The sequence below is a fragment of the Oryctolagus cuniculus genome, chromosome X (genome assembly GCF_051225735.1).
Source record: "Oryctolagus cuniculus isolate XC-2025 breed Fujian yellow rabbit chromosome X, ASM5122573v1, whole genome shotgun sequence".
Taxonomy (NCBI): domain Eukaryota; kingdom Metazoa; phylum Chordata; class Mammalia; order Lagomorpha; family Leporidae; genus Oryctolagus; species Oryctolagus cuniculus.
The window spans coordinates 26,253,264-26,276,886 of record NC_142888.1 but is presented as its reverse complement, the minus strand read 5'-3'; the positions used below and the strand labels follow the sequence as shown (position 1 = coordinate 26,276,886).

At 49.1% G+C, this 23,623-nt stretch overlaps 1 long non-coding RNA gene and 2 pseudogenes across 1 annotated transcript in view; 2 read left to right on the top strand and 1 right to left on the bottom strand.

Annotated features, from left to right (window-relative positions):
• The window catches only part of LOC127484934 (m-AAA protease-interacting protein 1, mitochondrial pseudogene), a 40,255-nt pseudogene extending 31,507 nt beyond the window's left edge, over nt 1-8,748 (top strand).
• Nucleotides 1-23,623, bottom strand: part of LOC108178726 (uncharacterized) — a 218,758-nt gene that overhangs the window by 118,423 nt on the left and 76,712 nt on the right. Inside the window, exon 4 of the long non-coding RNA XR_016228071.1 lies at nt 16,480-16,568. This is a non-coding gene — a long non-coding RNA (uncharacterized LOC108178726). The remainder of the gene's footprint in view (nt 1-16,479; nt 16,569-23,623) is intronic.
• On the top strand, nt 20,981-23,612 carry LOC100342833 (alanine--tRNA ligase, cytoplasmic pseudogene; annotated as a pseudogene).

Here is a 23,623-nt window from a genome sequence, read left to right as displayed (position 1 = left end):
CTCACGCAGGATGTTGGAGTCTTTCTTTTTTCAAAAAAAAATTTTTATTTATGTCTTTCCATTTCATCTTAAGGGCAGAGAAACAGAGAGACAAGACCGAGAGAGATCTTCTTCCCTCTACTGGCTCACTCCTCAAATGCCTGCACCAGCCAGGGACTCCATCCAGGTTCCCCACATGGGTGGCAAGGACTAAAGGTCCACGGAGCCGTCACCTGCTGCCCTGAGGCTGTGACACGTCAGCACGAAGCTGGCCCTCAGGAAGAACCAGGATTCCAACCAGGCAGATGCAGACACCCCAAGTGGGGACTTAGCCACCTCGTCAATGTCCCGCCCCAGATGTTGGATTCTTAATTCATAACACAAAGCATCCACACAGTCCAGGTGCCCCACCCAAGCCCTCCTTCCTGGGCCTCAGGGAAAGCTGCCATTTGAAATGGCCGGTTGCCTGGTGAGTACGGGTTCAGAACATTATCCGGCCTTGAGAGAGAACCTGTCCTTGCTGTGGAATAAGGGATGACGAACTGCCTCCAGCCCTGGTGGCTGAGTGAGTCACAGCCCAGGAATCCCCTGCCTCTTCCCCCTGGAGGCAGTGCAGGTCACTCTGTCAAAACGCTCACCCTTTAAAAGGGGAAAGGAATCCTCAGAATGTCAAGTAACAGAATCACAAGATACACGAACTGGAAAAGGACCTTGTCCCTACCTCCTCCCCTGACACCCCAACACCAGCCAGGCCAACCATGTGCGACTTCAGGAGCGCAGGATCTTTGTAGAAGAGGCAGAGGGCGAAGACTTGAAAAGCAGCAGAGGCTGGGCATCACCTTAGTGGTTAATCACTGGTGTGCAGAGCCACCTCTCACTCAGCTCAGCTCAACCCAGCTCAGCTCGCCCGGGCAGGGGACCTCCCGGCACTAGGCTGTGTCCCAAGATTTCTGGCACTCAGTTTTCTGGCCTGTGTCAAGCATTCTTTGAGAATTGCCTGGCCAGTCAAGTGCCAGCACCTGCCCCATTGTTCTTAGCAGGGTCTCTGAAGTTGGAAAAGGGCTCCTTAGCATTCTAACAGACAGCTTTGACCAGTGATGCCCAAAACCAGACACAGCCTCTCTGCCCTCTGCTTCTTGAAGATTACATTAGAGTGAATGATGCTATGAGCAGCTTTAGGAAGGTCAGGGAGGGCTTCCTGGAAGAGGCGAGGCTTGGGCTGCTATGAGAAGCAGAAGTAGGTGTTAACACAGCGAAGAGGGCAAAAGGAGCTTTGCAGAAGCAACAACATACATGAAGGACAGGAAGATGGCCATGTGTCCAAAGCATGGCACACGGACTTGCCGTGGATAGGTACCCAGGCCTTGGCTTCCTCTGATAGCAGGTCCTAAAGAACAGAGGCCATCAGTGTGGACTGAATGAGAGGCAGAGGAGCAGTCAAAACAGGGGCCCCAGGAAATGACCCATCTGCTTTGTGTTCCTTATTTCCGCTCTCTTTAGCCTTTTCTGCCTTTACAGTCCACCCCCTCTGCCCAGCGCATTAAAGCGCCTTTCTATTTTTGTAAACTGCATGCTGCCTGATTCATAGATTGCTATTAAAAGTCAATTAGAGCTTTAAAAGCTCAATTTGCTGAAATGTTGTTCTTTGACAGGTGCCTCCCAGGCAGGTAAAGCCAGAGCAAGCATCTGCCTTCTTTTGTTTACACGTGTGCCCTTGCACAAGTACTTGTACACCTGCTTCAAGCAAGATCCAACACCTAGGGGCCAGTGTCGTGGCCTAACGGGTTAAGCCTCCACCTGAGACGCCAGCATCCCATATGGGCAGCGGTTTGAGTCCCGGCTGCTCCACTTCCGATCCAGCTCCCTGTTAATGTGCCTGGGAAGCCAGTGGAGGATGGCCCAAGTATGTAGGCCCCTGCACCCACGTGGGAGACCCGGATGAAACTCCTGGCTTCAGACCAGCCCAGCTGCAGCCGTTGTGGCCATTTGGGGGAGTGAGCCAGTAGATGAAAGATTCTCTCTCTCTTTCTCCCTCTTTCTGTAATTCTGCTTTTCAAATCAATAAAAATAAATCTGTAAAAAACAACAGGTTAAGTACCTTGTGATTCCTTTCCCTCTCCCAGGACCATCCTCTGAGATTTCGTTCACCCCCTATGTTAGCCAGCTTCTCATTACTTTAACTAAAATCCTCACGAGACGTCTTTTGGGAAGGAAAAGGTTTATTTTGCCTTACAGTTTAACAGTTCAAAGTTCAGGATCAGTGGCCCCATTAGTCTGTTGCATGGTGGAGGCTCCCCATGGCAGAGCAGGTGCCAAGGCGCGAACCCCTTGGTGAGCCAGGAAGCAGAGAGAGAAGCTAAGCCGAGAGAGAGCTTAAATAAGCAACTACATCAAGTGCACTATCTCCTGAGGGCAAGCTCCTAGTGACCTTGCACTTGGCCCACCTGTGAGACGCCATAATGAGACCAGGTCTCCACCATTAATCCACCGTCCCTTAACCCTTCAGAGTTGAAACATCTGCGCGAGTTTGAGGACTCAAGTTCTGCTCACCCTTACATTAGCAGCGGTGCCTGTTGAGTCAGAAAAGCTTTGTAGCAGTGGTCAGAGCTTCCTTGGCCAGTGACCAACCACCCCGGCTTGCCCAGGAGTTTCCTCTTCTAGTTCTGAAAGCCCCGTGTCTTGGGAAATCCCTGAGACTCGGGCAAGGTAGGATGGTTGGTCATTCTGTATCCTGGCTCAGACCTGACATTAGCGCATAGTCCAACCACATTTCGCCACATGGAGCTGTCCAAGAGTTTATTACTGGGAAATCTGGGTTTGTTGGAAAGAACGTCCTTTGATTCGAATGTATGTGAACATCCGGGAAGCACTGCCTCAGAGTGCTTGTTCTCAAACGCCATGCCCAATGGAAGCACCTGGGGAGTTTTTAAACCTACTAATGCCCAGGGGGCGGGTGGGTTCCAGCGCTGTGGCATAGCGGGTAAAAGCCGCCGCCTGCAGTGCCGGCATCCCATATGGGATTGGCTGGTGGGCACCCGGCTGCTCCACTTCTGATACGGCTCTCTGCTGTGGCCTGGGAAAGCAGTAGAAGATGGTCCAAGTCCTTGGGCTCCTGCACCCACATGGGAGACCGGGAAGAAGCTCCTGGCTCCTGGCTTTGGAGAACAGAGCACGTTGAGGCCAGAAGGTGGGGTGTGCTTGGATGACTGTTCACATCTAGCAGTCTGCATTTCCTCCCCTTCTGCTAGTCCTCTTAAAAATGTTAAAAGACGATAAAGTCTAGTACAACACTGGGCCAAATCTTCTTCCCCGATTTGCTCTGATTTTTTTTTTAAAGATTTATTTATTTACTTGAAAGTCAGAGTTACACAGAGAGAGAGAGAGAGAGAGAGAGAGAGATCTTCCATCTGTTGGTTTACTCCCCAATTGGCCGCAATGGCCGAAGCTGTGCCCATCCGAAGCCAGGAGCCAGGAGCCAGGAGCCAGGAGCCAGGAGCCAGGAGCCAGGAGCTTCTTCCGGGTCTCCCATGCAGGTGCAGGGGCCCAAGGGCTTGGACCATCTTCCACTGCTCTCCCAGGCCACAGCAGAGAGCTGGATGGGAAATGGAGCTGCCGGGACATAAACCGGTGCCCATATGGGATGCCAGCACTGCAGGCAGCACAGGCCCCCGACAAGCTCGGATTTTATGGGGTGCTATACTGTCATGGTCTGCTGAGCCACACCCGGCCCCATTTCTTTTTGGTCACAATAGCGACTGTGCCCTGCCCAAGTCTCATTAGCTCTGTGAACTTCCCCCAGCTCCCTGTGCCTCTGCACTTCGATCCCATTCGTAATTGGTATCAAGCAGCCTAACACTCTATACATGTTGACTTTTACTGTTCTCTATTTTGTTTTTATTCTGCTCATCAGTGCCTCTGCTGTGACAGGGACAGAGGCCCAATCAGCCTGGCTTAAATGAAGAGCCAATGCATGGGCTCTTAGGACAGACAAGAGCAGGCACACTGACTTCGTCCAAGTAGGGTTGGATCCAGGTGTTCCTCTGATGTCATCAGAAAGACACGTTACAGCTCCTTCGCTCAAGGCCGATTTCCTCTGCGCAGGCTTCAATCCTGGGAAAGGCTCTCTGCACTTGGAAGTGCAAATGGCCACGCTAGGTGTGGTAGGTTGAGGATTTCATTTAATTCTCATAGCACTTTGAAATCCCCACCGGATAATTATATGTCACATTATGCCCGGGACCTCAATCAGCCACATTTGAAATGTTGAAAATGCCAGCCACATGTTACAGAAACTCAGCCCCATGCAGAGGCAAAACACAACCGAGAACACAGGCAAGCCCTAGGAACACAAAAGATGGGAACTCAAGCCCTCACTTTGATCTTTTATGAATGCCGGATACCACGCCATGAAGGACTATTCCAAGTCCAGAAGCATCCCACTCACTGGTCAGACATCTACTCACCGCCTACTATGCAGCAGGCACCACGCTGGGGGCTCGAGTGGGGGAGACCTAATCCCCGTCTTCACCATCTCAGAGGGTAGCAGATGAGACGCATCTAACGAGCACACTGCAGTACGGCAAAAACTCCTGTGCAGCTGTGGGCTGAGCAGGTGCCCGGGGGCGCAATATTTAAGCACAACTGTGTTGAGTGTTTTCTAAAGGTGCCCTCCAGCTTCATGTGTCTGCTGTTATTTTTTTCCCCCTCTCTCTCCCTCTCTCTCCTATTATAACAGGAGCATTTAGCCCTGTGGGGATGTGGGTGGACTCCAGCTAAACCCACTTACAGATCACCTTAGGAGTTCTTTTTTTCTAACAGCAAAAGCAGTTTCCAGGGCCACCGTATAAAATTACTTCTGTGTGTTCCAGAGGAAAATCACTTGGAATGAAAGAAGCCAAGGCTTGTGATTTGTAGGGAGAATGGAGAGTGAGTGCATTCGATGAGGGTGCTAAAAGGTCTCAGATTTTGGTCAAATGGCCAGAACGGGAAGGAGAAAGGCCTATTACATCAGAAAGTTCATTTGAATAGCCCATATCCAAAATGTAGAGCGCAAATAGATACCAAGAGAAGGAAAGTGCTTTCGTTTCTTTTGTTACTCAAGTGGAACCCAAATGAGCTAACCCTTAGGTATCTTTTTTTTTTTCCTAAAATTTATTTCTTTAAAATGCAGAGAGACACAGAGAAGAGAGAGAGAGAGAGAGAGAGAGGGAGAGAGATTGATCTTCCATCCACTGGTTCACTCCTTAAATAGCCACGATAGCAGGATCTGGGCCAGGCAGAAGCCAGGAGCCTGTAACTCCATGCAGGTCTCCCACATGGGTGGCAGGGGCTCAAATACTCGGGCCATCTTTTGCTGCCTTCCCATGTGCATTAGCGGGGAGCTACATTGGAAGCGGAGCCGCTGGGGCTCGTTCCAGCACTCTGACAAGGGATTGCCGTGTTGCAAGCGCTGGCTTAACCTGCTACGTCACAATGCCAGCCTCACCTTTGGTGCCTTAACGCAGCAAAATTAATGAGAATCACCTGGGGCCATTTTTAAACATCAGAGATGCACGTTGAAATGCTTACATGTTACAATGATAGCATCGGGTTAAAGAAATACTGTTAAACTTTATTTCACCTGTTTCTTGTTACTTTTTAAAATGTGCCAGAAAATTGAAAATTACATATGAGCGGAGTTCAAAAAGTTCATGGACCATGAAATTAAAAGATAAGTTTGGGGCTGGGTTTGTGGGGCAGCGGGTTAAGCCACCGTTTGCAATGCTGGCATCCCAGTGAGTCTTGGCTGCTCCGCTTCTGATCCAGCTCCCTACTAATGCACCTGAGAAGGCAGTGGATAATGGCTCAAGTGCTTTGCTCTTCCTCATCTATCTCTTTATCTGTCAGTCCATCTATCTATCCATGAATCTACCAGCCTATCTACCCATTATCCATCTTCAGATGGGCTCTGGCATCTGAAATCTGTATTGTGTCTTACCTCTGTGCCTCTTATTAGCTCTGTGACTGGAGGCAAATTAGCTCAACTTCTCTGAGTTCCTCCATTCCTACACGATGCAGATGATGCTATTACCTGCCTACCAGTCATCAAATGGGGATTGAGTGAGTCAAGTCTGAGAAATGTGAGGATGGAAAATATACTGGCCCATGTTCAAAGGTCCGTAAATGGTGACCATGGCCATGCCCAGGGACAAGGCCACATACAAGAGATTAAGAAACATAGCCCTTTCCTGGGCTGATCTGCTGTGCCCAGGGTGGTGTTGGCTCTCTATTAAGTTAGAAACCAATATTTGACAAAGGATTGCCATCCAGAATATTTCATTTTCTCTTTTTTTATTCAATTGGAAGGTGGAGAGACAGAGAAATGAGAGACAGATAGATAGAGATCTTCCAACTGCTGGCTCACTCCCCCAAATGCCCACAACCACCAGGGCTGGGCCAGGCCAAAGCCAGGAGCCAGGAGCTTCATCTGGGTCTCCCATGTGGGTGGCAGAGACCCTAAGTATTGGAACCATCGCATGCTGCCTCCCAGGGTGCACAGCAGCAGGAAGCTGGAGTCAGAGGGAAGCCAGGATTCAGACGAAGGCCCTCCGATACAGGATGTAGGCATCCGACATGGCGTCTCACACACTGCGCCAAGTGCCCTTCCCTAGAATATATTTTTTAAACATCTCTCAAAACTCAACAGTAAGAGGACAAACACTCCACTTAGAAAATAGACAAAAGAAGAGACGCTTCACCGAAGAGGACATACAGACAGGAAAGAGGTGCAGGAGGAGAGGCTGAGTGTGATTAACCATTAGAGAAACACAACGGAACATCCCTGTGGACTAGTGCTACACGCGTGCTTGAAGGCCTACACATTGAAAATAGTGACCACACCAAGTGACAGTGAGAAGGCAGCCAAACCGCACCACTCACACATTGCTGGCAGGAATGGGGCAAATAGTCGGTGAGTTTCTTTTTTTTTTTTTTTTAAAGATTTATTTTATTTATTTGAAAGATGGAGTTACAGAGAGAGGTAGAGACAGAGAGAGAGGTCTTCCATCCGCTGGTTCACTCCCCAGATGGCCACAATGGCTGGAGCTGGGCTGATCCAAAGCCAGGAGCCGGGAGCTTCCTCCAGGTCTCCCATGTGGGTACAGGGTACCAAGGACTTGGGCCATCCTCCACTGCTATCCCAGGCCACAGCAGAGAGCTGGATCAGAAGTGGAACAGCCGGGACTAGAACCGGCACCCATATGGGATGCCAGCACTTCAGGCCAAGGCTTTAACCCGCTGCACCACAGTGCCAGCCCCGAGTTTCTTTAAACATTAAACGTATAGCTTCCATACAACCCTGCAATTGCACTCCTGAGCACTGATCCCAGAGAAATGAAAATTCACATCCACACGAAGACCTCGCCACAGATGTTCACTGCAGCTTTATGTGTAATCGTCTAAAACTAGAAGCAGCCCAGCTGTTCGTGACAGATGAATGGTTAAACACACCATGCGATTTCATCCTATGGAATTCCACAGCACCTAGTAGCATTTACTACTCAACAATAAAAAGCAATGACCTGTAAGATGCCCACAACACCCTGGATGAATCTCCAGAGAACTATACTGAGTGAAAAAAAAAAAAGAAATCCAGAGGGTCTGTGTGACTCCACTTTTTTGGAAATGACAACATTTTAGAAATGCATGGGGCTGGCACCGTGGCATAGCATCCCATATGGGCGCCAGTTCGAGTCCTGGCTGCTCTACTTCTGATCTAGCTCTCTGCTAAGGCCTGGAAAAGCAGTAGAAGATGGCCCAAATCCTTGAGCCCCTGCACCCACATGGAATACCCAGAAGATTCTCCTGGCTCCTGGCTTTGGATTGGTGCAGCTCCAGCCATTGTAGCCATCTGGAGAGTAAACCAGCAGATGGAAGACCTGTCTGTCTCTCTCTCTGCCACTCCCCCCCAACTCTGCTTTTCAAATAAATAAATAAATCTTTAAAAGAAAAAAAAAAGAAATGCATAAGTTAGTGGTTGCAGGGTGGAGCACAGGGGCAGGCAGGAGATGGGCGTGGTTATAAAAGGCACAGAGGGGGCTGGCGCTGTGGCACAGTGGGTTAACGCCCTGGCCTGAAGCACTAGCATCCCATGTGGGCACTGGTTCTAATCCCGGCTGCTCCACTTCTGATCTAGCTCTGCTTTGGCCTGGGAAAGCAGTAGAAGATGGCCCCAAGTTAGGCCCCTGCACCCATGTGGGAGACCTGGAAGAAGCTCCTGGCTCCTGGCTGTTGCGGCCAATTGGGGAGTGAACCAGTGGATGGAAGACCTCTCTCTCTCTCTCTCTCTCTCTCTCTGTCTCTCCTCTCTCTGTGTAACTCTGTACAGTGCCCTGGATGCAGAGGCTGGACACCATCCATTCCTAGTCTCCTACAGCCTCCCAGCCTCCTCCCCTTAGTTTCGAAATTTCTTGCCCTGTTTCTATGATTACAAATCAACATCTTACAAAATTGGCTCTCTGGTGCAGCCCACCGTACAGGGTCTCTGAACACAAGACAAAGATAAGTCATGTATCTCCCCCTACAGATAAGATCTTGATGTTCAGTCTTGTCTTGAGGGAACCTGGAACCTCAGACCCTGAGCAAAAAGTAACCACCACCTGCATGCAGCCCCCAGACCGACTGGAGCCCACGTTGCCATCATCAAAGTCCCCTAAGGGACACGATATCTCCCACCCATCAGAGGAGGGCCAGGCACACTGCAGACCAACCAAGAGCTTGGACATGAGCTGAAGGTGCCCGTGTCAGCCCCAGCTTCCGTCTGGAAGAGGCTTCACCCTCAGGGAGCCCGGGTATTAGGCAATAGCTCCCCTGCTCGCTGCTCTGGGCTCTGCAGTAGACACCTCCTTCCCCCCACCACCCTGGTGGCAGTGACCGGCTTGCTGCTCACTGGGCCAGGGGTACAGTTTGAGGGCGTTCTGTAGCAACTCCTCCAGCCGCTTTGGGGGATATTCTATAACATTAACATTGAGGGAAACTGGGGCAAATTGTACAAGGCTCTTTCTAATATTTCTTACTACTATGTGTAAAACCCACAATTATCTCAATAAAAACATCTAGAAAAACATGGGGCGAGTGTTGTCGTGCAGCAGGTTGCATACATTGGTATCCTATGTCAGGGGGCCACAGAACACACCAAATACCAGAGTAAGGGGAAGGGTTTATTGGTGGGGAAACCGGACAGACCGGAGGGAAGGGGCGAAGAAGGGAAAGAGGGAGGAGAGTGTAAGAGAAAGATTAAGAGAGAGAGAGAGAGAGATCGAGAGACAGAGAGAGAGCGCGCGAGCCACGTGTTCAGGAACAGGTGCTGTTAAACCTTTGGGGGGAAGGGGCTGGCGCCATGGCTTACTTGGTTAATCCTCCACCTGCGGTGCCGGCATCCCATATGGGCACCGGTTCTAGTCCCGGTTGTTTCCCTTCCAGCCCAGCTCTCTGCGGTGTCCCAGGAAGGCAGTGGAGGATGGCCCAAGTGCTTGGGCCCTGCACCCGCATGGGAGACCAGGAGGAAGCACCTGGCTCCTGGCTTCAGATCAGTGTAGCTCCGGCCATGGTGGCCATTTGGGGGGTGAACCAATGGAAAGAAGACCTTTCTCTCTGTCTCTCTCTCACTAACTCTATCTGTCAAATAAATTTTGGGGCCAGCACTGTGGCGCTGCAAGTTAAAGCCCCAACCTGCAGCACCGGCATCCCATATGGGCTCCGGTTCGAGTCGCGGTTGCTCCACTTTCAATCCAGATCCCTGCTAGTGTGCCTGGGAAAGCAGCAGATGATGGCCCAGGTCTTTGGGCCCCTGTATCCACGTGGAAGAACTGGAAGAAGCCCCTGGTTCCTGGCTTCAGATCAGCTCAACTACAGCCATTGCGGCCATTTGGGGAGTGAACCAGTGGATGGAAGACATCTCTCTCTCTCTCTCTCTCTCTCTCTGTCTGTCTCTACTTCGCCCTGTAACTCTGTCTTTCAAATAAATAAAATATCTTTAAAAAAAAAAAAAACCTTTTGGGGGGATGGTGGGCAGGAAAGTAGAATCAGTGAATCCCATTAGGGTGGGGGTGGAGCTGACACCAGTGGTTAGGCCATGTGGTCAGCTGGCTTCCAGCAATGGTTGCGGGGCTAGAGCCTAGGATGGTGTCGGGGTGTAGCTTGCACCCTAGATAAGACTGTGCCATTTTACTAACATCCTATATCAGAATGCTGGTTCAAGTCCCGGCTGCTCCACTTCTGATCCAGCTCCCTGCTAATGTGCCTGGGGAAGTAGCAAAGATGGCCCAAATCCTTGGGTCCCTACCATCCAGGTGAGAGACCTGGATGGCATTCCTGGCTCCTGGCTTTGCAGTCATTTAGGGAGTGAATTAGCAGATAGAAGATCCCTACCTCTCTCTGTAACTGCCTTTCAAATAAATAAACCTATACAAACATTTACAAATATATATCTCATGGCTGGCACTGTAGCACAGCAGGTTAAGCCTCTGCCTGGGATGCCTGCATCCCATGTGGGCGCTGGTTTAAGTCCTGGCTGCTCCACTTCCGATGCATCTCCCTGCTAAGGTGCCTGGAAAAGCAGCAGAAAATGGTCCAAGTGCTTGGGCCCCTGCATCCGCGTGGGAGACCTGGAAGAAGCTCCTGGCTCCTGGCTCCGGCTTGGCCCAAGTCCCGGCCGTTGAGGCCATCTGGGGAGTAAAACAGCAGATGGAAGATTCTCTCTCTCTCTCTCTCTCTCTCTCTCTCTCTCTGTCTCTCCTCCTCTCTCTGTAATTCTCCTTTCAAATAAAAAAAAATTAAATCTTAAAAAATAAAAATATGTACTTCTCACAAAGCAAACGGCAAATCTGGAGGCTGTTACCCTGCTCTGTAAGAAACTGCAAAGTCCCATCCCCTACACACGATTCTGTTGTTTGTTCCTGTGCGCATCCACTATGGTGCTTCGTATTTGCAGTCAGTCTCCTGGACCACACTGAGCTGCTTCGAGATTTATTCCTTGTAGCCTTAGTGCCAGCCCCATGTCAGCCTCAATATGCTTCGACTGGATTAAATTATTCAGCTCTATGTACACCAGGGAGTTGGGCATAAAATAAATCTTCAATACTTTTTTTTTTTTTTTTTTTGCCTTGAACTAGGTTGTCGAGCGGTGCCTGAAATGTCTTTTTGCTTTGTTTCTCGGGCGAGGCAGCATGCTGCTCACCAGGAGAACGGTAATGAGTGTGGGGGCATTTCCGTCGCATGTCGGTCCTCCCTGGAAGAAGCTATGAGTCATTAATTGACTGTCGATTTAATAGTTTTTCAGGGTTGGGGGGAGAAAACCAGCTAGTACATTTGATTTCAGAAATGTTACAAGCCCAGGTCACGGTGCCCCCTTTGACTCCAGGAATGATGGCAGTGAAAGAAAAGGGATGTGGCAGTCTGCAAAGCTGCTTTTTTGTCCCTGGAGACGCTGACTCGTTTCCGGAATTGAATACCGCATTGCAAAAAAATGAAATTTCCCCAAGCACGGGAGGTAACCAGCGGCGAAAGGGACATGTCAGAAACGAGTGAGTGACACGACGCGAATAAGACAAATCTGAAGTATTTTCTTAGCTAATAGTACCCGGTAAAAGCCGTGGCTGGGAGGATAGTGCGTTCCTGCTAGCTGATGCCGCTGACAGCACGCTGTTTGGACAGAATCCCCCGAGCTGCAGCGAGAAGCAGCACAGACAAAAACGTGGGGGAGGGGCGGCGACTCAGCCAGAGCCTGTAACTCCGGCAAATGGAAAGAGAAAATGGCTCTTTCTGTGCGCCTGCGTTCTCTCCCATTGTCTTTCCAGATCCAGGCCTCCTTAGGGACTTTGTTCAAATCTTCCAACGCCGTCCATGTTACTAGCTCGGACCCAAAGAAAATCGCCCCCTCCCATCAGATGATTTGCTAGTTGCTCCCAGAAAGGGCCTCTGGCCCCTTCCAAAAAAACTCACCTCCCCGGCCAGCCACACGTGCCTGACATTCCTCTTTGGCCAAAGGAATTCTCCTTTCCAGTGTTTGCTTTTAAATGCAAATCATCGCGGAGTGGGGGTGCGACTTCCTGTCAGCTCAGTTTGTCAGAGATTACCCATGGATTCGTGCACGGAGAAATATAACACAAAATGAAAACTGTACGAACAAAGGGCCGAAGGAGTTAAGGACTAGCTCAAAATACAACTGGCGTATTGCTTATTTCAAGCTGAAATCACTTGGCGGAGCGGCAGCTTCAGAAAGGGCCAGCCAGCCTGTCTCTTGCTACACGCAGCAAGCCACAAAGATGCTTCTGGCGAGTTGTCCTACACACACCAAGGCTGGAAAACAGCCTTGATCACCAGAGGCTGCTTCCCGGGTCTGCAGTGAACCCGAATTAACAGACTCCTTAGGAACCGCGTGACGGTGCGGCAGGTTAAGCTGGGGCTTGTGATGCCAGCAGCCCCTACCTGACTGCTGGTTCAAGGCCAGCTCCCTGCTAATGCACCAGATGATGGCCTTGGTGCTTGGGTCCCTGCCATCTGTGTGCGAGACCCGGATAGAGTTAATGGCTCCTGGCTTCAGCCATTTGGGGAGTGAACTAGCGAGTAGATCTCTGTCTCTGTCTCTGTCTCTCTCTCTCTCATCCCCCTTGCTTTTCAAATATATAAATAATTAATGTTTAAAAATCGCAACAAACTCCTTGAAGTAACCCTTATATTCCCCTAGGTTATCCCCTGGCCCCGTACATCTCAGACTGATGCCCAGGAAGTACCCCAGCCCAGAGATCCATTTGTCCCACCAGCTGTTCACAACTTTATTGTTCTTTGTCTAAAAACTATGAAAATATCACACTTTTGTCATTTCTGCAGACTGCACATTTTTTAGTTTTTATTTTTTTTAAAGATTTATTTTTATTTCTTTGAAAGGCAGAGTGACAGAGAGAGAGAGAGAGAGAGAGCTCGATCTTCCACCCACTGATTTACTCCCCAGATGGCTGCAATGGCCAGTGCTGGACCAGGTCAAAGCTAGGAGCCTGGAACTCCATCCGGGTCTCCCACATGGATGGCAGGGACCCAAGCACTTGGGCCATCTTCCACGCTGCCTTCCCTAGCACATTGGCATGAAGCTGGATCAGAAGTGGAGCAGCTGGACTCGAACCTGTGTTGGGATATGGGATGCTGGCGGCGCGAGCGGTGGCTGCAATACCATGTCAAACCCAGACTTCACTCACTTACGAAGATCCCCATGTGTGTGTAACTTTAATAAAACTCTCCTGTGTTTCTCTTAATAATCAGCCTTGCATGAATTCGGCAATTGGGTTCCTTGGTCTAGCCAAAGAGCCCACTTGCAAACTGAGGGGGTGGGGTACTGGGATCTCTTGCTCCCCTCTGGGGACTGCATAAGGGAAGGTGACCTTTACAGACTGCGAATAAAGAATAACTTCCTGTGGATCCGTGTTTTCTGGCATTTGTTGAGCAAGGCTGACCAAGTGCAACAATTTTAAGGTGAAGTTCAATTCCGCACCTATTGCCTTTCAGGCACTGGACCAGGGACCCGAGATACAAAGACACAGTTCCTCAGAATAAAGTGCAGGGAATAAAATACACAAAAGACAAGCATAATTTAAATGCTAAGTGCTAGGCTAGTGTTATAGGCATAAGTCTCTCATTTTTTTATTCCAGGGTCTTGCCTCCGCGGAGACAAGAATCGCAAGCAGAGGCGTAAAGGCAGCGCACAAGTGAGAGCAGGATTTACTTCCCAGAGAGAGAGTGAATGCGTACTGACCCCAAGTGTGGGCCACCCGGCTCGGAGAGCTGCCTAGGAGGAGACAGCATGGGGCGGGCCAGAGAGAGCTCCGAAAGCAAGGGCCAGAAGCCAAAAGCAAAAATAGTACCCATGTTTTAGCACCCCCTTTTATGAGGTAGGGGGTGGTGCCCAACTTCAAACAGGGTGGAGTTCAGTGTGCGCAAGGCTTTCTAGAAGTTTCATGGCTCCATGTGGAGTTTAATTTCCACGTGGCCCTAATGATATCTCCTCTTTCTTGATCCCAGATGAGACAGGTGTACTATGCAAAAGCAGGTGTAATGGACAGACAGAAGGGGTGGAGTTACAATGCAGGGCTGGCAGAAATTGATTCCAGTTCACCTATCCCTTCCTAATCTTGCTGGCAAGTTCCCCCATGTGTAAAATGGGACATCTAATAGGAACTGAGGCAGGTAGTCAGGGAAGGCTTCCTGTAGGAGATACTAGTAAGCTGAGTCCTGAAAGGTAAGTAGGCATGTCCTGGGGAAAATGGACGGAGAGGTCAGGTATCTAAGGGAGCAGGAACTGCATTAGCAAAGACATGGAAGTAGGGAGAAAATAAGCCTCACGCTATATTTGCGGTAGCCTTGGAGATGTGGTGGCTACTTAGTTCTCCCTTCAAGCCAACTTGCTACAAAGGATGCCTTTGGATGACAGCTTCCGGAGACCTCACTTCCAGGATCCGTGATTGCAGGGCCTGCGCTGACATCGTGGGCTGAGCCGCTCTCTGCCTGCAGTGCCGGCATCCCACATGGGCAGCAGTCCGAGTCCCGGCTGCTCCTCTTCCCAGCTGGCTCCCCGCTATGGCCTGGGAAAGCAGTAGAAGATGGCCTGAGTCCTTGGGCCCCTGCACCCACGTGGGAGACCCAGAAGAAGCTCCTGGCTCCTGACTTTGGCCTGGCCCCGCCCCAGCCTTGCGGCCATTTGGGGAGTGAACCAGCGGATGGAATTCTCTCTCTCTCTGCCTTTCAAATACACACACACACACACACACACACACACACATACATAGAGGATCCATGATTGCATTCCGAGCACACTTCTGGTGTCCTCTCTCAGCCAATGAACAAGCAGGAACACTAGAGCCGAGCCCTTTTTTTCTGCTGTGAATTTCCTCAACAAACCACGTTTCCCCTGGGGCACGTGGGCAGGCTGGCCGAGACATTCCTCAGGCCCCTCCTACCCAGGTCTTCTCCCTTCCTGCCTCCTCTCCTTTCATCACCACTTGAAGGCTCTGTCTGCCTTAGCCCGGCTTCCTCTGCCCTTTCTCCAGCCACTTCTGTCCTGGCCTCTGTTTTTCGGAGGCCCTGAGCCGACACCATGATTAAGGAGCTGCCAGGAATCAGTGTTGCTGGAGGCTAAGTGGGAGAAAGGAGACACAGGAAGAGCGGTCCTTGTATAAATAGGGAGCTGAACAACAATAGGGTCATATTTGTACTTTATAAAGACCTTTGGGACCAGCATTGTGGGGCAGCGGGTAAAGCCACCATCTGCAACACTGGCATTCCACATGAGTTCCAGTTTGAGCCCCCGGTGCTCCACTTCTTTTTTTTTTTTTTTTTTTTTTTTTTAATAGGCAGAGTTAGATGGTGAGAGAGACAGAGAGAAAGGTCTTCCTTCCGTTGGTTCACTCCCCAAATGGCCGTCACGGCTGGCACACTTGGCACACTGCGCCGATCCGAAGCCAGGAGCCAGGTGCTTCTCCTGGTCTCCCATGCGGGTGCAGGGTCCAAGCACTTGGGCCATCCTCCACTGTACTCCCGGGCCACAGCAGAGAGCTGGCCTGGAAGAGGGGCAACCGGGACTAGAACCCGGTGTGCCGGCGCCGCAGGCTGAGGATTAGCCTAGTGAGTCGCGGCACCGGCCCTCCACTTCTGATCCAGCTCCTTGCTAATGCACCTGGGAAAGCAGCAGAAGATGGTCCAAGTACATGGGTCCCCGCCTCCCATGTAGGAGACCCAGATGGAGTTCCTGGCTGCTGGCTTTGGCCTGGCTCATCCCTGGCCATTGTGGTCATTTGGGGTGTGAACCAACAGACAGAAGACCTCTCTTTAACTCTGCATTTTAAATAAATGAATAAATCTTTTAAAAAAATCATGCTAGAGTTTGAATGAATATGTCCCCAAAAATTTCATGTGTTAGAAACTTATAACAAATTTTTTAAAAAGATTTATTTATTTGAAAGGTAGAGTTAGAGAGATAAAGAGGCAGAGAGAGAGAGAGAGAGAGAGAGAGGTCTTCCATCCATTGGTTCACTCCCCAGGTGGCCACAAGGCTGGAGCCGAGCTGATCTGAAGCCAGGAGCCAGGAGCTTCCTCCGGGTCTCCCACGTGAGTGCAGGGGCCCAAGGACTTGGGCCATCTTCCACTGCTTTCCCAGGCCATAGCAGAGAGCTGGATCAGAAGTGGAGCAGCTGGGACTCGAACCAGCAACCAATTGGGGAGTGAACCAGCAGATGGAAGACCTCTTTCTCTCTCTCTGCCTCTGCCTCTCTGTAACTCTGCCTTTCAAATAAATAAAAATCTTTTTAAAAAATAAAAAAAAGAAATATGTGAGCAATAAAATGGCAGGGATTGGTGATTAATTGGTTGCAAAATATGAAGGAGAGGAAGTGAAAGACACTGAATTGCAAACATTATGTTAAAAGACAGGCTGCATTCCTCTGCCAGCCACGAAGGAACAACTTGTACCAGACTTACCTTCCCGAAGTCAGCCACTAGAAACCAGACAAAATACTTGAAGCAACTCCTTCCAGACACTGAATGCCAGCAGCAAGGAGCCGTGAGCTCTGAAAGAGAGCAGACAAAGGCAGAGAAACCTACTGAGTAGAGGAAATTTCCAGCCTGCGGTGGAAGACGGGAAATCCCAAGCAGAGCACAGGAGTCTTGCTGGGTGAGGAGACGGAGACTGGAGTTCAGGAAAGCATAGGTCTCTGGGATTGGAGGGGGAGACTCCCCAGAAAGAATGAGCTATGCAGGGAAAACGCTCCAGAAGTCCACAGGGAGTCCTGTTTGGCTGGCCAGAAAACAGTGCATACCCACAAGACGCACGATTCCACCAGGCTGGGCACAGAAGAACTCCCACAGAAGGAACAAGGACCAGGAAGCTCTTAGCTGCACGGGAGGTGTCTGAGTTAGGAGCACCTAGAGTGCAGGAACACTTGAGATTCAGTAGCGCCCAGGAAGTTGAAGCCGTAGTAACAGGTCTAATAGCCCTAGTTGGAAGTCTATTCTAGACCTGCCCTAACAGAGCAGAAACACAAGCTTGGAGAGGCTCAGCCTGAGTTACAGGGAACTTAACTGCCTGTCAAAACAAAAGTCAGCACTCCTTTAAGAAGACAGTAACATTCAGGCCTCAACAACAGAACATAATGTTCCCCATCCAACCCAAATTGCTTACCTTGTTCAGATAGGTAAAAATGTGATGCACACGTGGAGAAAAGAACAGGCACTAGAAACAGACCCAGAGGTGAGAGAGAGGAGCGAATTAGCAGACAAGGACTGTAAATAGCTCTTTACTATTCTGATCACTATTATTATGAGAGAGAGAGAGAAAGAGAGAGAGAAGCTCTTTATCTGCTGGTCCCAAATGCCCACAATGACTGGGCTGGGCTGGGCCAAAGCCAGGAGCTGAACTCAATCACTGCGGTGCAGTGGGTTAAGCCACCACCTGCAATGCCAGCATCCCATATCAGAGTGCTACTTGAGTCCTGGCTGCTCCACTTTGAATCCAGCTTCCTGCTAATGCCCATGGGAAGGCAGCAGAAAATGACTCAAGTGCTTGGGCCCCTGCCACCCACATGGGACACCTAGATGGAGCTCCAGGTTCTGGCTTTGGTCTGGCCCAGCCCCAGTTATTGCAGCCATTTGGGGAGTAAACCAATGGATAGAAAATCAATCTCTCTCTCTTTCTCTCTCTCTCTCTGTAACTCCCTTTCAAGTCAATAAATAAATAAAGTCTGTGTAGAAGGAGGACCACGTGGTGAGGCAGGAAGTCCTTTTATAACCAGCTGTCTCATGAGAACTACTTTCTGAGGACACGCCCCATGACCATGGGCCTCCCACCGGGCCCACCTCCTCAACGCCAGAATTGGATTAAGCTTCCAAACCTATTTTAATTTTTTCTCTTAATTTTTAATTTTACTTGAAAGTCAGAGAGACAGAGGGAGAGATTCAGAAACAGACCAAGAGCCTCTGGTTCACTCCTCAAATGCTTGCAACAGACAGGGCTGGGTCAGGCAGAAACCAGGGGCCAGGAACTCCACCTAGGCATCCCATGTGGGTGGTAGGGACTCCCAGGGTGCATTAGCAGGGAGCTGCATAGGAAGGGGAGGAGCCAAGACTTGAAAGCAGGCACTCAAACATAGAAGACGGCCTAACCACTGTATCAGATGCCTGCTCTCCACTCTGTTTAATACCATTGAATTATGTCTTTGGGCACGAAACTTCATCTCCAGGACTTTGGGGGGCATTTGCCATTCAAACTCCTATCCTGACCATAGTAAATGACATCTTTAAAACAGGGAAAAAAGGTTGACCTAGAATTCTGTACGCAAAAGAAAAAAAATGCAGCTAAAATGTGAAGGTGAAATAAAGTCTTTCCCACACAAACAGCTGAGAGAATTAGTTGCCAGCAGACATGGAATACAGAAATGTTAAAGGAAATTCTTCATACTAAAGGAAAATAACACCAGATGGGAATTGAAATCAATATAAATGAATAAACAACACAGTCTTGGTAAATATGTGCTAAATGTAAAACACTTTTCCCTCATTGTTTTAATTTACTGAAAAAATATTGACTTTTAAAGCAAAAACAATGAAAGTGTATTGTGAGATGTAAACCTATGTAGAAGTGAAACATAAGCTAACAATAGCACAAAGTACAGAAGAAAGTCAGAGTCTATTTTATGACGCATGAAGTGGCACCCGATCATTTGCAGGTGCACTATGTTCTGTTACAGGAGCCTGTTGTACACCTGTAATAACCACCATAAAAGAGATCTACCTAGGAAGATGATAGTTGGAGATAAAATGGAATGCCAAAAAAATACTCAAAACCAGGCATGACAAGAGGAAGGAAGAAAGAAGAGAAAGATAGGGCTGGTGTGTGAAGCAGCAGGCTGTCATCACTTGTGATGCCAGTGTCCTACATCAGAGTGCTGGGTCCAGTCCTGGCTGCTCCGCTTCCAATCTTTCTTCCTGCTAATGCCGCTGGGAAAGGACACGAGAGAACCTGATGCACTTCCAGGCTCCTGGCTCTCGTCTGGCCCAGCCCCAGCTGCTTTTGCAGGCATTTGGGAGTGAACCAGCATAGGAAGAGCTCTCTCTCTTTCTCTCTCACTTTTGCTCTTTCAAATAAATAAATGAGAAAGAAAAAAAAGGACAACTAGGTGCCAGCGTTGTGGCGTAGTGGGTAAAACCACTGTCTGCAGTGCTGGCATCCCATATGGGCACCGGTTCCTGTCCTGACTGCTCCACTTCTGTTCCAGCTCCTTGCTGGTCCACCTGGGAAAGCAGTAGAAGGTGGTCCAAGTGCTTGGGCCCCTGCACCCGCATGGGAGACCCTGAGGAAGCTCCTGGCTCCTGGCTTTGGTCTGGCCCAGCCCCAGTCATTATGGCCATTTGGTGAGTGAACCAGTGCATGGAAGATCTCTCTCTCCCTCTGTAAATCTGACTTTCAAATAAATACATAAATCTTAAACAAAAAAAAGGACAAGTAGAAGAGAAGTAGCAAGATTGCATATTTAAATTCAACTATACTAATAATTAAGTTTCAATGATCTAAACATACCAACTGAAAGGAAGACATTCTCAGAGTAGATTAAAAGAAAGACCTATTTCTCTCCTAATTTTCAATAATGGCATTTAGTACAAATGCATAAATAAGTTGACAGCAAGAGGATGGAACTATATATAGCTAACATAATCACTAATCTTACAAAAATTGGAGTGGTCATATTATTATTACTATTATTATTATTATTAGAGTTTATCATTTTCCCAAGGATAAAGAAAAATATTTCATAATAGTGAATGGGTCAATTCATCAGGAACAATGATCAGTCATAATACGTATGTACCCAACAGCAGAGCTTTAAAATACACAAAACAAAAACTAACAGAATGAAAAGGAGAAATATACAAACCCATACTTATGGTTTTACATTTTAATATTCTCTCAGTAATTAAGAAAACAAATAGACAAATTCAGTAGGAATGGAGGAGACTCAAACATGGCAAAAACCAAAGTGATGAAATTGACTTTTATAGAAGATTCTGTTCAGGCACAGGAAAACAGTTTTTTCTTATAAACTGAGTGTGTGGCTTCACTAACCTAAAAGGATCAGAATCATGGTAAGAATGTTATATGACTACAGTGGAGTTAAATTTTTATAAGTAATCAAAATATCTGGAAAACATCCAAATACTTGTACATTTACAACATGATAAATCACTGATGAATCAAGAGGACATTAGAAAATATTTTTGATTTAATGAAAATCAAAACAATGTTTCCAATTTTTATAAGAGAAGAAAGGCCCTAAATCAATGATTTAAGAATCTACCTTAAGAAGCAATCAAAAGAAGAGCAAACTAAAAATAATGAAAGAAAGAATATAGAGACTAGAAAATAACAACATGTGACACAAAGATACAGAAAATAAAGTATCAGCATATTTTAAAATAAATTGTCAGTTTGGACAAACCTCTACCTAGATTAAGAAAAAAGAGAGAAGGCAAAAATCTCTTTTTTTTTAAGATTTATTTTATTTATTTGAAGGACAGAGTTACAGAAAGTAGTAGTAGTAGTAGTAGAGAGAGAGAGAGAGAGAGAGAGAGGTCTTCCATTCACTGGTTCACTCCCCAAATGGCTGCAATGGCCAGAACTGGGCCAGGAGCTTCTTCTGGGTCTCTCATGTGGGTGCAGGGGCCCAAGCACTTGGGCCATCCTCTGCTGCTTTCCCAGGCACACTAGCAGGGAGCTGGATCAAAAGTACAGCGGCCGGGACTTGAACCAGCGCTCATATGGGATGCCGGTACTGCAGGCCGGGGCTTTAAACTGCTGTGCCACAGCGCCAGCCTGGTGATAGCCCTTTTAACCTAGGAAGAGGTTAACTTTCTTTTAAATAAATATTTGTTTATTTATTTGAAAAGCAGAGTTACAGGACAGAAGGAGACAGACACCCACACATACACACACACACACACACACACACACACACAGAGTGAGAGAGAGAGACAGAGAGATGCTTCATTCGCTGATTCATTTACCAATGGCTGCAACAGCCAAAAGTCTGGAACGCCATCTGGTCTCCCACATGGATGGCAGGGGACCAAGGACTTGGACCATCTTCCTCTGCCTTCCCAAGTGCATTAGCAGGGAGCTGGATCGGAAGTGGAGCAGCAGGGACTCGAACCGGTGCTTATATGGGATGCTGGCATCTCAGGCATCAGCTTAACCCACTGCACCTCAATGCAGCCTCTAGGCTAACTTTCAAGATGAACTCAACCCTAAAAGCAAGTGAAAGCCAGCAGCAATTTATAGAATCCTTCAAGAGAGACAAACACACCTATACTTATCTGCCACTACCCCATTGGACGATCCCACTTTGCTCTTCGCCAGTGTGTAAGCGAACCAGTTCAAACCTAGCTTCCCGAACACCACTGACCCGTCTCCCCCTACAGCACAGCTAAGCAGAGCTGCCAATACCCAGAAATGCATCCGGGCTGCGGGCAAGCCCAATGCCCTAGATGATGTGGGCAAGGATATCTATGAGCACACCTTTGAAATGTTGAGCACTGTCTTTGGGGACACACGTCAAGGAATTGGCATGTAAGACAGCTTTGCAGGTTCTCACCCAATAGTTTGGCATTGCAATGGAAAGACTTGATGTTACTTACTTTGGTGGGCACGAAGTAGCAGGTTTAGAGCCAGATTTGGAGTACAAACAGATATGGCAGAATCTGGGGCGGGGTGACACCAAAATCTTCCCTGACAACATGAAAGCTAACTCCTGTGAGATGGGTGACATGAGCCCTCGTGTTCCCTACAGCGAGATCTATCAGGACATCTTGTCAACCAGGATGACCCCGAGGTGCTAGGGATCTGGAATCTTGTGTTCATCCACTATAGCGGGGAGAATGTTGGTGTTCTGAAACCCATTCCTAAGAAAAACATGGGCCTAGAGTGACTGGTGTCCGTGCTGCAGAATAAGATGTCCAAGTAGGACATTGACCCTTTTGTCTCTTACTTTGAAGCCACTCAGAAAGGCACAGGTACCCAGTCAGACATTAGGGAAGTTTATGTGGCGATACTGGTGGGATTGGCATGGCCTACCAAGTGCTGGCCGACCAGGCTCAGACCATCACCGAGGCCCCAGCTTACGGTGGTAGGCCCGATGACACAGGGAGGGGGTACGTGTTGAGATGGATTCGCCGTTGGGCTGTTCAATACTCCCATGAGAAACTCAATGCCAGCAGAGGTTACTTCAGTACTTTAGTGACAGTTGTCAGCCAGTGCCTGGGGGAGTCTTTCCCTGAGCTAAAGAAGGACCCAGCCATGGTGAAGGTCATTCATCATTAACGAAGAAGAAGTGCAGTTTCTCAAGTCTCTCAGCAGAGGGCGTCGCATCCTGGATAGGAAAATTTCAAAGCTGGGAGACGCTGTTTGGCTCCTCCATGACACCTGCAGGTTCCTGGTGCATCTCACTGGTCTGACTGCTGAAGAGAAGGCCCTGCAAGTACAAGTGGATGGCTTTGAAGAGGAGAGGAAATTGAAATCCCAGGGCAAGGGAGCTGGTGGGAAGGGCCTCATTATGCTGGACATTTGCACTGCTAAAGAGGACCTGGCAAAGGGCGCAGCAGCCACAGAGGAGTCCCTAGAGTTTAGCTGCCACGCAAACTGCAGCGGTAGCTGTGTGTTTGAGAGGCCCGTGGCTACGGGGCTGGGAGATGTTCCTGGATGAGGTAGCACAGGCCAGGAGTGTGAAGTGGTCCTGGACAAAACCTGTTGCTATGCCAAACAAGGAGGGCAGATCTACAGTGAAGGCCACCTGGTAAAGTCTGGTGACAGCAGCAAGGACAAAGCGGAGTTCACAGTGAAGAAAGCTCAGGTGTGAGGAGGGTTTGTGCTGCACCTAGGAACGAGCCACCGTAGCCTGAGAGTGGGGGCCCAGGGCCTGCTGTCTGTCAGTGAGCCCCAGTGGAGACCCGTCATGAGCAACCACACAGCCAAGGGAGCCACGTCCACCCGCAGATAGCTAAGGCAGGCTGAAAAGATGGCTAATGAGATGATCCTTGCCACTCAGCTGGTCTACAGCCACGACTGCCCTCTGGGTAGCTGCAAAAGCCATCCAGGGCCTGTGGGCTGTGTTGGGTGAGACCTGTGTCTGATCCTTTGTGAGTTGTCTCCACTGGGGTCCCAGGGTCCCAGCTCTTGGAGGACCCTCCTGGGCCTTTTGGCTTCCCTCACTTCTGCCGAGTTCTGTGGAGGGAATGCAGGTCATAAGAGAGCTTTTGTGATCGCCACCCAAGGCGCTATTGCCAAGGGTATCCAGAGGATTTGTGCTGTCACAGGTGCCAGAGTCCTGAAGGCTCTCAAGACAGAGGAGAGCTTGAAGAATTTCCTCTCCATCATGGAGGTCAACATGAAGGTCAAGATGGTGCCAAGCAAGGATGCGGAGAGGGAGATCGCTGACCTTGGTGAAGCTCTGGCCACTGCAATCACCCGGCCGCCCAGGCCACAGGCAAGAACACGGGCTTGCCAGCAGGAGGCGCTGCAGCTGGCTGCTTCTCTTGCCCAGCTCCGCCTGGGAGATGTGAAGAACTGACAGAAGGGGCA